Genomic DNA, 15,493 nt, shown 5'->3' with positions numbered 1-15,493 from the left:
TCGGAAGCAATTTCCAAGTCAAGAAGTTTCTAAATGCCTGGGTTGAGAGAAAGTCCGTCAGGAAGTGGGTTTCCATTTGCCTCATTTCTTACATTGTTTCTGCTGTGAGAGATTAGACACAGCCACGCGAGGGTTGGGTGCCTTGGCTCCAGGATGTCCTTCCTGGGATTACAATGCACAAATGTGAAGTATTGTAAACTGAATTCCAGCACAGAACTTTGAATTTAGCTTCCCCAAAGAAAACCAATTCCAGAGATGCTTTAGATACTGAGGCTCGGAATCCCTCTCATGGGAAATGACAGGGAATCACATTCCATCTGAAACAAGAGTTCATCATCCAGCAGCTGCAACTGGAGAGGAACAAGCAGGATTTCTCTGAATTTACACGTCAACTTCTCTTCTGGACCAAAGATTGTACCCAGAGGGCCACATCTCTCTAGTCCTGCCTTGTTCTGGTACCACATCTCTTTTGATGTTGTGTGTGATATAAAAATGGGCATCTGTTCCAAATTCTCCAGACCCAAAGTGGTAAGTGCCAGCCTAATATTTCTGCTCTAACTAGTGCTGAAATACCCTTTCACTTGTCCAGCACTGTAGGAGTCCGCCCTGGCTGATTGCTTTTGGAGTAAGCTCTAAATGTGCAAACACCCAGGTGCAGCTTCATAGCAGATGTGATCTTTCCCTTTCTCTCCAGTCATGGCAGCATGAAGGAAAACCAGGGAATCTAAAAGACTCACCATCAGATGTATCAAAGAACTAATAAATATATATTTTTTTGACTATTTTCTAGCCAGTCCTGAATGGAAGTTCAACTTTGCTGTTCAGTCACTCAGCTGCTGAGGGTTGCTATGCACTGTTATGGCTGACTGGGGACACTGCTGTGCATTTTCTCATAGGAACCCACACTTTGCACAGCTCCAGCATGTCACTGTCCTGCCAGAACCACGAGTATGAGATTGCTCCATCCTGATGAGCATCTCTGGTAGTGGTCAGTACCAAATAATTCACAGAGTGGTGCCAGGAGCCCCAACCCTTGGAGTTTCTCCTACTGACCATACACAAAAAATGTTTGACACTGGTGGTTTTTTAGTGTTTATTTAATTAAAAATTATTCCCTATAGCTCTGTTTCCTCTCATTGTACAAACAAACCTAACACTGGTCTCAGGCTCTCTGGACACTGGCCTAGGTGATGTTTTAGGGTAGTAAAACCGAGTGCATCAGATCCATTAGGCGCTGTGTAAAATAAGTGGTTTCTGTGGATAAGTGATTGTGATTGCAGATCTGAATGATGAAAAATGGGGTGAGTAACAACCTGGATCACGTATCATTTTTCCTGTCTTTATTTTATCATTCCTTATGCATTTGCTCTGAACAAAGCCAAAGCCTTCCTCTTTCCACAGCAATGTCTCACTGCTGCTGGTCATTTTTTTGGTCATTCGGCCTCTGAAAGATCACTTCTACCCAGGCAATCGCTCTATCTGACAGGGATTTGTACTGCTGTGTCTTCCTACTTGCCATGTAAAAAATAGAGCCCTTGATGGGCTCCACAGAGCTGCTGGCACCTCTTCCTTTAGGAATGGGTTGTGGGGAAGCTTTGTCAAGGAGGGTTTAGTTTCAGTTTTCTTTTTTATCTCAATACCTGACATAACACTCCACACGTCCTGCTAGACATGCTGCAATCGGTCCAGTCTGCGCCAGGCAAGAGTTTAGACATTTCAGGTGTCATCCATCCTTCATATCTTGTGCATGCCTTTCCTTTCATGAGCCCAGCAGATGCCTTTAATTGCCAGCCTTCGCTTCTTGGCTTTCCAAGGAGTAGCAGAGGAACTATGGAGTCCCTCTGGCGAAGGATGAAACGAAGGGGCCCAGCAGTGTTATGACATTTTCTTGCACTGAATTGGCTTTGGGAAGAACGGCCTCTTTCCTCCTGTTAGATAAGCACAGAAATCTTAAGCAGATGCTTGCAAAACATCAAACAAATATATACTTTAAAAAAATAAATATAGGCTATACCCACATGCCCCATAATCTGGCCAATATTCAGCCACCGCTGACAGGATCTAGCCTTTCTCTGGAGAAGCCTGGAGGAAAAGGAAAACCCGCAGTCTAGTCACTCCTCAGCAGGACTAGAACTGGCTCCTCCACCATCCCAGAGCCCAGCATGGCCATGCCAGCAGCTGGTGGCAAATTTCCAACCCGCCCTGTTGTTCAGCAACTAGAGGGAAATGCAACCCTTCTCTCTTGGGTGCTTAAACAGACTTTAATCTGTTTGAGTTTCTCCCTAAATCAGCACTGCAGAATGCAAAGGGGAATTTAATGCCATAGGGAAGAAGGTGCAGCAGTTTCAAAAGCCTAAACTGCCAAAAACAAGAAGAAAGGGTGTTTTCTTTAGTGCATACGTAAGACTTGTAACCCTTATGCTCCTGATTTCTAGAGCAGAAGTAATAGAGGGGATTTCTTCTGGTTCCCTCACACTGAAAGCCACAGGTTTATGGAAAAGCTGGATGGAAGTACATTCACTGGGAAGTGTGAGACAGAATTTATTTCAAGAAGTCCCCCTTCCCTCAACCCTTTGTTGAAACAACATTAAAGAACATTATTGGTGCCAAGGGAAGGACTTTGAAGAACCTGCTGGAGTTCAGGTCACTCATGTAATCCTCATCCAACTCCTGGTGTGGATGGGTTGTGGTACCAGCTTTCATCAGCTCATGCACCACATCCTGCACAGCTCCTGCCCCGTCAATGCCCTGAACGGGTGATGCAATTTGTTTTCTTGGCTCAGAGTGGTGCTGGGCCTTCTTTATTCCTTATTGCTCAGCCTGTTAGGAAACTCTTCAAAATAGTCAAGGTATCATGTGCTTTCTGCAGCAGTGTTGCTTGTGACTGCTTCACAAACGTTCATCAGATCACTTCATGTGTTCCCAAGGGGCACGAGATGATGTTTCACAGCATGGGAATCTAGACTGAAAACTTCAGAGACGGATTTTCACTTTAGATGTTCTGTTTCACCTATTTAAGATGTGATTTTTGCACTGTGCTGTGATATCAGGGAACTGCTGTACCAGTAAATTCAATGTACTAGGATCACTCCCAATCTCTGGGACAAAGTGGCACGAAATGTCTCCTGTCCCTACTGGTTTACCCTCCTCAACTGAACAGATGCCTGCAAATGGCTTGTTAGAAACACCCTCCAGAAAAATGAGCTTCCAACTGATTTCAAAGGTTAGTTTGGGAGGGTACTAGATGGCCTGAGCCAAGATACACATGCGTATTTATATATATAAATGTATAAATATATATACACATATACACTAAGTAGTAAAGGCAGGTATTTGGGTTACAGTTCCAAGTGCAGCTGTGAGTGGTCAGAAGCTCCTGCCCCTCAGCTCTTGCCTCAGGTCCCAGTGCCACCACCAAGGCTGCATACAAAAAGTAAGAAATTTGGGGCAGATGAGCAGTGTTTGATCTTTCCTGACTCTGGACTGATTTTGCAAGTATAATAATGCTTTACTGTAGTTCTGCTTTGTATAATGTTTTGTACATGTATGCACACCTATCTATACATGCACACATGTACAGTGACATCCTTGCCTCTGAGCAGTGGGTTTTAATTCTGGGTTTTCCCTTATCGTCCTTAATGATTGCAGAAAATCAGTGCAGTTGGAATTTGAACTGCCACAGGACCAGCTGGCTTTGGCACCACACCTCTGCTGAATCCCAAGTCCTCAGAAGGTTATTTATCACACCACAGACAGAGTTGTGCTGCCTGCCCACTCTGCTGGGAATATTCCCTATCCTTTGCCACTGGCATGATTCCCCAGGGAGAGCCCCGCAGCTGTCAGAGCCAGTTGGATGCCTTGTTCTGCAACCAGCACTCATATTTATGGTGTATGGGGTAAAATCTTTATTCATAAAGCAGCAGCTTTAGCTTTTCATTGTCAGCGTGGATGTTGAACTAATCAGAAAGGGGAGTGGGGGAAGGGTGGGGACAGGAAAAGAGGAGTTTGTGGGAACATAACAATGTTAAAGAAAAAAACTCTGCTTGCTGTCAGTTAAGTCTCTCCATTAGTTACCTCTACCATTATGGATTCATTTTAAGATCCAGACTTCAATATACGTAACTTTAAATCACTAACATCCTTCATGGCTCTGTGATTTGCTGGTTCCATATGTAGCCTCTTGGCCCATTGTGTTGGCACAGGTTCAACTCTTGTTCTTCCTTTGGGTTATGGTTTCCTCGCTTTGATGGGGGGTTGGGAGGGGAAGAAGAGGGAGAGAGCAAGACAGGGATGGTGAGACAGAAGGTAAGTGATGGTAGAGAGGGAAGGGATGGGAGGAAAGGAGAAGAGCACAAGGAAAAGTAGAAATAATACAAAGAGAGAAACAGCTTAAAATAAATTAGAAAAAGTAAAGAAGCAGAAAGAGGAAAACAGTGAGAGGTGTTGTCACGAGCAGCTATCCCCACCTTGCTGCTTGTGGCAGTGCTGGGATGCTGTGGAGTGGGAGGAGAGGGCTGATACAGCCTTTCCCAAGCTCCTGGAGTGGCAATGCCAGCCTGCCCCTCATCCCAGTGTCAGGCTGCCCTCGTCCCCTTGCAAGCAGGTTCAGTCTGTGCCTGAACTTTATAATTAAGCTCGCTGAGATTTTGCTTGGGGTCTGGGCTGACAGCTGTATTGAATTTTGGTTTATTGTGTGATTTATCAGGGCCATCGATGGTGTTTGGATGATTTAGTGCTGCAAAAATACCTTGGAATGCAACGCACAGCAATATCTGCATTATTAATAACAATAATAATAAAGATAAATGTCCCTCCTCAGAGCTTGCAATGGCTGTGCCACTCAATTTAACATTTTAACAGTGGCATGTGGCCTCTCCATGGCACCTGGTAGCGTCTGATGGATTTGAGCAGGCAAAGAAAAGATTATTTGTCAAACACTCTGCCTCAACTGTACAGTATTTTGAAAGCTCCAGGTCAGAGCAGCCTGAGCTGCATTCCTGTCCCTGACATCCATCGAGACTGAACTTTGTCATGTTATTAAGCTGTCAGCAGTGCTGGGGTGTTATTTGGATTTCTGGTGGGAACTCCTTGCACATGCTTGGGGTGCTCTAGTGGGATTATATCAACACCATTGTAAAACACACACAAATGAACTGTGCTGTAATTACCACATGAAGACCTCACTTGGCTGGGTTAATCAGCAGAGAATGGAAATACCAGATAAACACAAATGGCCCACCAGGATGTTTATTTCAGGGGCAACAATGCCATTGTTTCCTAGGAGACCAGCCTGATTCTGGGGCTCCTCTGTCAGCCAAACCACTGACTGCTCATCTGTGCCATGGAGGAGCAACATGGAGCTCTGCTCCACCCTCTGCACCAGCACCCAACAGACCAGCAGGACCAGGGCTGGGAAGAGTAGAGTGACCAGAGTATTTACAGGTATTCCAAATATCTGTGATGCTTGATTAAAATAAAATAAAAGTTTTCTCTACACCCTTGCACCAGTTCCACTCAAAATCTGCTTTGCATGAGAGTCCTGTGCCCACAAGGTAGGACAGAGGCTGCTTTCTGCCCACCCCTCCTCACGATGCTCTCTGAAGTGGAAGGGGCAATTATGGCTTTATCAGTTCCAGCTGCCTGTCGGGAAGGGAAGGCTTGGGAAAAGCAGTTGTCTGGGGTGGCTTGTTATGTTGCTCACCATTCAACAAATCACATTTTAACATACTTCTATGATTTGCTTTTTTGGGAGAGACACAACCTGAATTAAATTGACTGCACTTCCCAGTGCCACAAGTCACAGTGACCAAGTGGGACCTTGGTAGCACCAACCACCCTGGGCAGTGCAGAGATTGTCCCTCCTTTCTCTGCCCAGTATGCTGGTCTTCTTTTACCTACAGAGCCCCTGGGGTCTGTGACCGACACTATGGAGGTTGGTTTGCTAAGCAAATACTGAGCTGCTGGAAAATGTCCTTGTCCCAGCTGTTTGCTACAACTTCCACAACTCTGTCCATGGGTTTAGGGGTTTCCTGAGCACTCCTTGACTCAAGGATGGTATTTATCCAGAGTATTTTGCATGAGCAGTGAGAACCTGTCTGGCTCTGTCAGGAGGTGATGGCAGAGCACATGGTTAATCCCTTCCTCTGAAAAAACTACAGGAAAGCATAAGGGATGGTGGCAAATAATCCACGGGTAACGCCAGCAAGCTTTGAAAGAGGTTTTCCACACAGTCTGACATCCTGTCATAGTAATAGCAATAAAATAATGAAAATATATGACACTATATGCAAATAATATAGTAAGTTCTTGAAGCCACTTGCTACTCCCATGACTTTGCAATCCAAATGAAATAAAGATTTCATGCTGGAACCTCTATTTGCAGAGAGACAATTGTCCAGAGATGTTCACTCATCACTCAAATGGTCCTCTGCCAGATACCATATGAAGAACAGGACCCTCAGTCCCTTCCCATTCCTGGCTCACAGGAGGGTTTTCTCCTCCACAGAAAGGAAGGAGAGGGGAAAAGGTGGTGGCTGTGTCAAGAGAAACCTAGGCGCAGTGAGCTAGGGTGACACAGTCAGAGCCAAAGAGAATGATGTTTCCTTAGGGCCTTTTTTGGCATCTGCTAGTTCTCCAGGAAAAAATGACCATGCTCTGACCATTTTCAGACCATGCTCTGTAAACCTCCTCTCTGAGTCCCCAAGTGCTCCATTATTTCTGGGACCATGTAGGACACCAGACACTGAATAACTGTGATAATCTCATTGCCATTTCTTCCTTCCTGACGTTTGCCACATCTCCCTGTGCCATGTTCCCTTTTAGCTCTTGATCTCCTATCTCATGCCGAGGGTTGAGGTCCACCATGCATTGGGGCTAAATAATGCAATTGATAAATAACACTGACCAAGAAGCCCTTATCCCTTCAGTGCCACCACCACTGCAGCAGCCTGTGGTGGTTTAGTCCCAGCCAGCTGCTGAGCACTGTGCAGGCGTTCGCTCAATCCCCCAGTGGGGTGGGGGAGAGAATCGGAAGGGTAAAGTGAGAAAACTTGTGGGTTAAGAAATAGATTCATTGGTAAATAAAAACCCATGCACACAAACAAAACAAACCAAGGAATTCATTAACCATTTCCCATGGGCAGGCAGGTGTTCAGCCATCCCAGGAAAGCAGGCCTCCATCACATGTAACAGTGATTGAGAAGACAAATGCTGTCATTCCAAACATTCAGCCTTCTTTCTTTCTTCTGAAACAGGATGCCTTATGATCTGGGATATCCCTTGGATCAGTTGGGGTCAGCTGTCCCAGCTGTGTCCCCTCACAATTCCTTGTGCACCCCCAGTCTCCTCACTGGTGGGGTAGGGTGAGGAGCAGAAAAAGCCTTGGCTGTTGTGTAAGCCCTGCCCAGCAATAACAAAAACAACCCTGTGTTGTCAACGCTGTTTCCAGCACAAACCCAAAACAGCCCCATCCTAGCTACTGTGAAGAAAATTAACTCTATCCCAGCCGAAACCAACACACAGCCAAAGGGATGGACATTGCAGGTCTGCTCCTGCTCCTGCTTTTATCCACTCTGTAACAAGGCCAGGGAAATCCTGATGTCGTCGCTGAGTGTGGTCCATCACCTGCAGAGACCTAGTCAGGAACATCTTGCTGCACAGGTGACTTGAGGTCCCAGGGGAACAGCTAAATGCTATCGTCACGTTCCAAAAATTTGAATGCACAGCTCATAGATCTTGTATGTGTGGCTCCCAGTTAAAAGATCTTCTGAGCAGTGTGTATCCAAGATGAAAACATTTTTCAGCCCAAAGGAAATTCCCACTAAAAAACGTAATCCTGTCAAAATTTTCCAAATAAAATTTCTGGTTTGGACATGCACTCAAAACCCCACCAAAACAGTTATCTTCATTTACTAACCAGGATACTAAAGTTGGATATCTCGTTGAAATTCAGCATTTGGAAATTAAATTACATTTTTAAGTGAAACAGCATCTCAAAAGGAATTGTTCCTTCCAGGGCACCAGAATAGGCTATGTTTGGTTGACAGTTGTCACCTGCTTGCTTTACTCATTTGCTGTCCTCTGGCATGTGGCGAACATCTTTTGTGTCTCAGCAATATTGTGGCCAGCAGGACCAGGGAAGTGACTCAGTCCCTCTGTGCTGGGCAGTGGTGAGACCACACCTTGAATCCTGGGTTCAGTTTTGGGCCCCTCATGATGAGAAAGACATTGAGGGGCTCGAGCATGCCCAGAGAAGGGAACGGAGCTGGGGAAGGGTCTGGAGCACAAGTCTGATGAGGAGCAGCTGAGGGAGCTGGGAGGCTCAGCCTGGAGAAAAGGAGGCTCAGGGGGAACCCTCTTGCTCTCTACAGTCACGTGAAGAGAAATTGTGGAGAACTGGGTGTTGGTCTCTTCACCCAAATAACAAGCAAGAAGATTAGGGGAAATGGAAAGTTGCTTCAGGGGCGGTTTGGATATTAGGAAAATTTTCTTCACAGAAGGGGTTGTGAAACATTGGAACAGACTGCCCAGGGTAGTGGTGGAGTAACCATTCCTGGAGGTATTTAAAAGATGTATAGATGTGACACCTTGGGACGTGGTTTAGTGGTGGCATTGGCAGGGTTGGGTTAATGGTTGGACTTGACCTGAAAGGTCTTTTCCAACTTAAACACTTATTCTATGACTCTGTGGTAAATGATTACTGTTTTGGTCTCAGAGGGGTGGGCACAGGTAGCCCACAGCTTTGTTTTGGAGGTGATAAAAGCTGGCCAGATGCAGCTTGGATCACATATTTTGTTTCTTTGACTGCCGCCTGAAAAAATGCATGAGCACATAGTTATCCTTAAATCCATGATTGAAGTCAAGGGGATTATGTGGTCTGTTATTTGGGATAGAGTTTAACATGTGCTTTAAGAGGTGCTCATTTGGTGTAGTGAATAGGAGCATTTCCACAGAACTTAGAGAGAGAGGTTCATGTAAATAAAAAAAAAAGTCAAGATCATGTGAAAGGTCAGTGTCACTGGACAGGGGTGACACAGCAAGAGAAGCACCTTCAAATAACTTCCTCCTCTGAACAGCACTGACCAGCACCTTCAAAAGTAGTTCCTTTAAAGTCCCCACAGCTGGGTGCTAAAAATTAGAGAAAAATAAATTATTAGGGATATTTGAAACATAAAGATATGTAGACAACAGAATTTTGAATAATGAGGAGTCCTGGGGTGATGAATTGTTCACTATATAACCCATGTTTTCCTTGTGGTTTTATGAAATGTTTTAAGCAGGAAAATAAGAAAGTAAACACCTCTGCTCCCAGTATTCTTGAGAGTTGCATGTTTCATATCCTGCAGTACCAAGATTTCTTGTTTGGTACTTGCTTTATCTTTGCCATCAGTCAAGATCTCTGGCAGCCTCAGAAGGAAAGACATCGCGTATTATATTCCTCATAGCTGCAAAACCAAAGGATTTCAGAGAAAATGCAGAGCTCACTTGTGAAAGAGGGTTGAAAGTGTTCCCCCACAAAAGAGAAAGTATTGTGACATTTGAAAGATTATTCTTCCTGGGACTCAAGGTTTTTACCAGTGATCTGCATCTGTAGCCTTTCCCAAAATACTCTGTCATCAAATGATTCAATGTCATCATCAAAGAATTTTTGGCTACTGACTTTCCTTTAATAATAGTTGAGAAGTTTAATGAAAGGAAAGGTCTGCATAGATTTCTTCCTAAATTGGATGAAATCCTGCCTTTTTTCTTTTTCTTTTTGGTAATATTTCTGCTCAGAGAAAATTATAGCCTCTGGTGCCAGTGATGTGCTCTGTATGATTTGTTTATTACAGCAGTTTTAACTGGAACCATGGGTGAGGGAGTATCATTATAAAATTCTTGATACCCCTCATATATTTGTGCAAACATAGTTGTGGGCACCGAAGGCAGTGGTGGAGATGCCAGTTTCAAAGCATTCTCTCCTTGTTTTAAAAATGTGGTGCATGCCCACATGCTCTCTAGGCAGGGAGAAACCCAGGTCCTGGTTCATACCGGACGTCTGACCCTGTGTGTCCAACCCCACCTGGGGTGAAGTTGGATTTCTGCAGCTGCCTCTCCAGCTGAGCCGTGGCTTGGTGGTGGTACCCAGTGGTCAACCCCTTCCTGGTGTTTGCCATCAGGAGCATCCTGAGGAGCTGTGTGGCTTCTCACAGAAGGGCAGCCTGGAGTGGTACGAACCCAGAGTTGCTGCAGTTTGTAGTAAAAACCTCTTGGCCGTGTAGGTTACACACATGCAGTGGTTGAGAGGAACAGGTGGTTACCCAGCTTTGTGAATAGCAAGTGTTGGGTCCCAGAGAGCGGAAAATTCATGCCGTGTCTGCAGTACCAGTGAATATGAGCTCTGAAAAAAAGGCCTGCTGGTCCTTTCTTTGCAATTCTCTGTATTTCTTTATTTACTACTTTCTAGCACTGAATTGCTTCTGACTCCCTGTAGGACTTCAAGAGGTGACAGCTGTGGAGGAGGTAAACAAAAAATTGTTTGAAATGCAAGGGCCTGGGTTTTCTAAAGATCCAGGAGCTGTGTTTCTTGCCATTTGGTGTCTACAGTCTCGAGCAGATTTTCCAATTAATTCGGCCAGCAGCTCTGGATGTCTCCCACCAGGACACTGGTATCCCACTCTGCAAAAAGCTTGAATCACAAAGATGTTAAACTGTCTTAGAAACCTGGCACCAGTGAATCACAGGTCTGCTAATTTATTTGTATTACTTTGTTATCAAGCCCTGGAACAGCCTGGCCAGGGAAGTGGTGGAGTCCTGGAGGGGTTTAAAAGACATATTGATGTAGTGCTGGTGGACATAGTTTGGCAGTGCTGGGTTAATGGCTGGATTTGATGATCTTAGAGGTTTTCTTCAACTAAATGATTCTATGATTCTATGAATCATGAGGATCACTTAGTTAATGGAGATGCAGAGCAGGAGGGAACTGAGATGTTTATTTCTCTTTAGGAACTGCCATATCAGTAAGGGCTGTGTGGCCTCTGCAGAGGCCTGTGAGCCTGTCAAGATGAGGGCTTACACCACAACCTTGGAGTGGGCTTGTCCTCATCTAAGGTTGGCTACCTCAGAGCAAGGTGTCTCTGCCATCAGTGATGTGAGATGAGCACCCCCACAAAGCTGTTTGCTTTTCTGGTTGTGGACACATCCCTCTAGGATGGGAGGAACAGTGTTCTTTTCCAGAGGACCATCTCAGACCATGCATTTAGCTTTACGATGGATGAAATCAAGTGAGAATTATCTCATGTGCACACAAATGGGACTAGGGGTGGCCTGAACTGAAGTACTGGGCTTGCACACTTTGCTGGATTGGGCAGTCAGCAGCTGTTACAACCAACCCCCAGGAATATCTGTACTTCCACTGACTGAAACACCCCTCTGAAGGGGACAAATTCTGCTCCAGCCCCACAAAAGCTCCTCTCATTGCAGTGCCATAGGCCAGTGACTAGGCAATAACTGAGAACACATTTGTCCCTCCAGGGACAGAGGCAGCTGCCAGCAAAATGTGATGAGTAGGAGGCAAACCAGGCAAGAGCCATAGACATCCTCCACTGGAGCCAGGAGCTCATACTGATCTCTCTGCAAATCAGGGCTGAGCCAGATGAAAGCTGTCAAGTGACAAACCTGTGTGGTGTGAGATTGTTTTGGTCTACAACCGAGGAGGGGAATACTCTGTAGTCTACAAGACCCTCCTGGGCAGCACCAAGACAAATTTTTCTTTCATCAGCACAACTGGGATTAATATGAATTAGTTCTAGTGTAAAAAAAGAAAAAAATTCACTCTGTCCATTTTCCCTTTTCTCTCCTTCCCCCACACCCTGAATATGCATTAAAATTGAGTCCTGAGCTCTGTACTGCAGAAATGACAACTTACAGTGCACATGCTGGGAGTGTTTGGGAAATGTTTATATGGCAGGGTCATCTGATACAAAGAGGAGATGGGGAGATGGAACAAAACTCTCACGAAAGGCAGGAAATCAATAAAACATTGGTCACTCAGCCATGGGATAAATATAGAACAAATTAGTGAGTAAATACCTTGTTGACTCCAGGCGTCCTGTTAGGAGGGATTCTGACAGCAAAATGTAGATGTAGACCACAGTGTCTTGGGAAGCAAGAATGGGTTTGGTTGCTTTGGTTGATCCATATTTTTATGTTGCTGCTGCTATTGTTTTTTGGGGTGTTTTTTTTGTTGTTGTTTTGTTTTGGGGTGGTTTCTTTGGTTTGTTGTTTTTGTGGGTTTTTTGATTGGTTGGTTGGTTGTTTTTTTTTTTTTTTTTTGGTTTATTTTTTGGTTTTTTTAGTGAGAGATGCAGTGTCTTCACCTATGTTTACAGATTAAACAGTGCCAAGAACCATTTCATGTGCAGCCCCTTGGTTGTCTATGCTGTTAAATTGCCTGAATTTCCCCCAACATGCTTCTGGCCTGATCCCAGCAGGGCCCAGTTGTGAGCTGGGAGCTAGCAGAGAGCTCAAACTGTTCCCAGTAGCAGTTCAGATGCAGCATGACACTTTTGGGGAGTATTTAGCAGTGTGGACATGGACATGCAGGAAAGCATTGCTACCATGTTTATGTACTAGTATAGGTGCAGTCGGTGTGTTTCTGTTCAAAATAAAGTAAAATATTTAACCATATATCCATCACAAACAACTACTGCCAGATTTCTGTATGTAGCAGGGTGGGAATCCATGGGACAGGAAAGCACCAGAGTCCTGCAGTCCTGCACCTTCCCTTGGGTGGCTCTGCTGCGTGTCCAGTTTCCATGTGAGCTGAGCTACTGCTGTAAAATGGCAGGAAATGGCAAATTTCCTCACTTTTTTTGTTGGATATATCTTTGTCACTTTAATAAGCTGAATTAGCTGAGCAGAAAGTGAGCAAAGAAGGCTAGGACAAGAGTTACAGGGCTGGGGGTGAAGGAGAGAGGGCAGGGATCCAGCACAGGAGGGATTTCCAAGGGTCTCAGTGGGACTTGAGCCTGGGCCATCAATATCCCTTTGATGCTGGTGAGATCCCACAGACAGGCTTACACACCTTCCTCACCTGGGACTCGCCATCTGAGAGGCTCATTTTGTTGTGTTTTGGCTCTTTTCTTCCATCTCGCAACTTATATAATATTCCCATCCCCCTTCTGTTCTCTGTTGTGTCTCTTTTCCCATGTTTTCACAGGGAACGTGTATTCCGTGAGTGTTCAGTCTTGCACATGTGTTGCTCATGCCAAGAATGAACCATTCGGTATCAGGAACAGTCATTAATGGGTCAGGGAGTAGTTAAAAGATATTAATAGTAAATCCTGGCATTTGGCAGTGAGTGTTCAAAATCCTTGCACGCATATAATTCATAGCAACAGCCTCAGACTCACCCACGTGAAGAAACCAAGTTTTTGTACAATACAAAACTCCCTATTCTGAGGTTGCATCCTATTTATTTTAAGGGATTTTCTGTTCTGAAAGTCCAATTATATAAAAAAACAAAGGTAGGAAAAATGCCTATTGTCTGCTGTCTCATAGCCATTTCTTATCACAATAAGGATAGGGAAAGATAAGCACTTTCCATGAGAAGTGACCAATTTGATGAAAAAATACTGGAAAGGGAAAAACAAAGTAAGTCAACCGAACACATAGGCCTTATTCAACAAAAAACTAGGAATGAACAAAACCAGGAAAATTACTATTAACTTAAAAAAAAAAATCTATAAAAAGAGGGTTTAAAATCAAAGGGGAAAAAAAAAAATGTCTTAATTCCCTTTCAAACAGCCCCCAGTCCACTATTTTGCAGAGTTTTAGTCCTTTAGGGAATTCTTGAAAATTCAAATTAGACTTACAGGCATGTTTATGAATGTTGAATATCGTTTCTGTTTAAGAATCTGCTAAATAAACAGAGCTGGTTAATTTTACTGTACTGCCTTGTGTTGATAATACTTCAGGATATATTAATGCTTAAGAATAAGGGACCTGAGGCACAGAGAAACATTAATAAAACAAGTACTTAAATACAGAATATCTAGACTATATCTCCAGCTCCTTCACTGATGAAATATCCATGGGACGATACCACCTACTTAAATTTACATAGTGTTTAAGGAAACATCTTTTAAAGGAAAGTAGATGGAAAGTCACTGTTTTCCTCTTCTGCACTCGAGGTAAGTATTTGACTCCTGGCAGAAGCTGAACAAGTTAAAGTAAATGAATACAACTGTGCACAGTGGGAACAGCACGGCAGTTAATTAATTTCCATAACCCATGTGCTGTTGTCACTTATGGATTCAGTTGAAAAAGAGGTATTTTTCTTTGGCCAAGATTTGAATTCTTCAAATTGAAGATTTGAAGAAAATGAATATTCTTCCAAAAAAATTTCAAAAATTTTGAAATGTGGACAATGTCAGTCCAAATGTGGACTTACGGGACTCAGTCACTTAGCGGAATTTGATCACTTAGGAAGGTCAAAATATCATTCAGAGTCTTTTACTGTCACTTCATGGATCTTGCTCTACCCAGGAGGTCCTACCTTCTTCCTATCCTTGTTGATAGTTCCATCCACACCAGCCATTATTTTTATGAAATAAATGCTTTTAATGAGCTTAGTGTCTTTGTGATATGGATCCTCCAATGGAAGGTTGTGCATCCTGATTTTCTGTGTGTGTGAGGGAAAAAAGCCCCATGAATTGATGTTCAGCATGAACACCAACAGATGTTAAAGATGCAGTAGCAGGGACAACCTGGCCTTGGACACTTCCAGGGAAGAGGCAGCCACAGCTTCTCTGAGTAACCTGTGTCAGGGCCTTACCACCCTCACAGTAAAGAACATGTTCCAAACATCTAATCTAAATCTTTTTCTTTTAGTTTAAAGCCATTCCCCCTTGTCCTCTCACTATATTTCCAATTAAAAAGCCACTCTCCCTCTTTTTTCAGGCTCCCTCCAAGGACAGAAAAGCTCCAACGGGATCTCCCCATAGCCTTTGCTTCTCTGTGTTGAGCACTCACAGGAGGGAAGAGTATGGTCCATCCCCGCCCAACCTACTTTCAGTGGCTCCATATTCACACCTCTCAAAAAAGGGTGGAACTAAAAGTTTTGGGAAGTGCGTTGTCTGCAGAGAGCGCGCGGTGCTCTACAATGCCCAGCGCCTGTGGTTCTGGCAGCAGAGGAGCTGACTGCTGCACTTTCACCAGCAGATCACTTAAGGCAATGGAGAATTCAATTCAGGGGGAATTCAGGGAAATTGCTTTTTTAATAACAGGGCAGGAGTTTTCACCCACCTCTTTCACCCTAGCCTGAGTGCTGCAGAGAGTAGTTATCTGTATGAATTGGCTTCCTCAGCCAGTCTGAGTCATTTTTCTGAGTCTTAAGTTTTAAGGGATTCTTTGTGGCTACACATTGACTCTGGTTTCATCCCTGGCATCTCTACAGGAAACTCAGTTGCACAGTTTTGGTGTCAGACTCAGCAAAACAGCCCTAGACTGAGTG

Source organism: Corvus kubaryi, unplaced genomic scaffold (assembly GCF_017639235.1).
Source record: "Corvus kubaryi isolate FWS band 111438036 unplaced genomic scaffold, C.kubaryi_AGA036_p1.0 37354, whole genome shotgun sequence".
NCBI classification, from domain to species: Eukaryota; Metazoa; Chordata; class Aves; order Passeriformes; family Corvidae; genus Corvus; species Corvus kubaryi.
Note: the sequence above shows the minus strand (reverse complement) of the source record.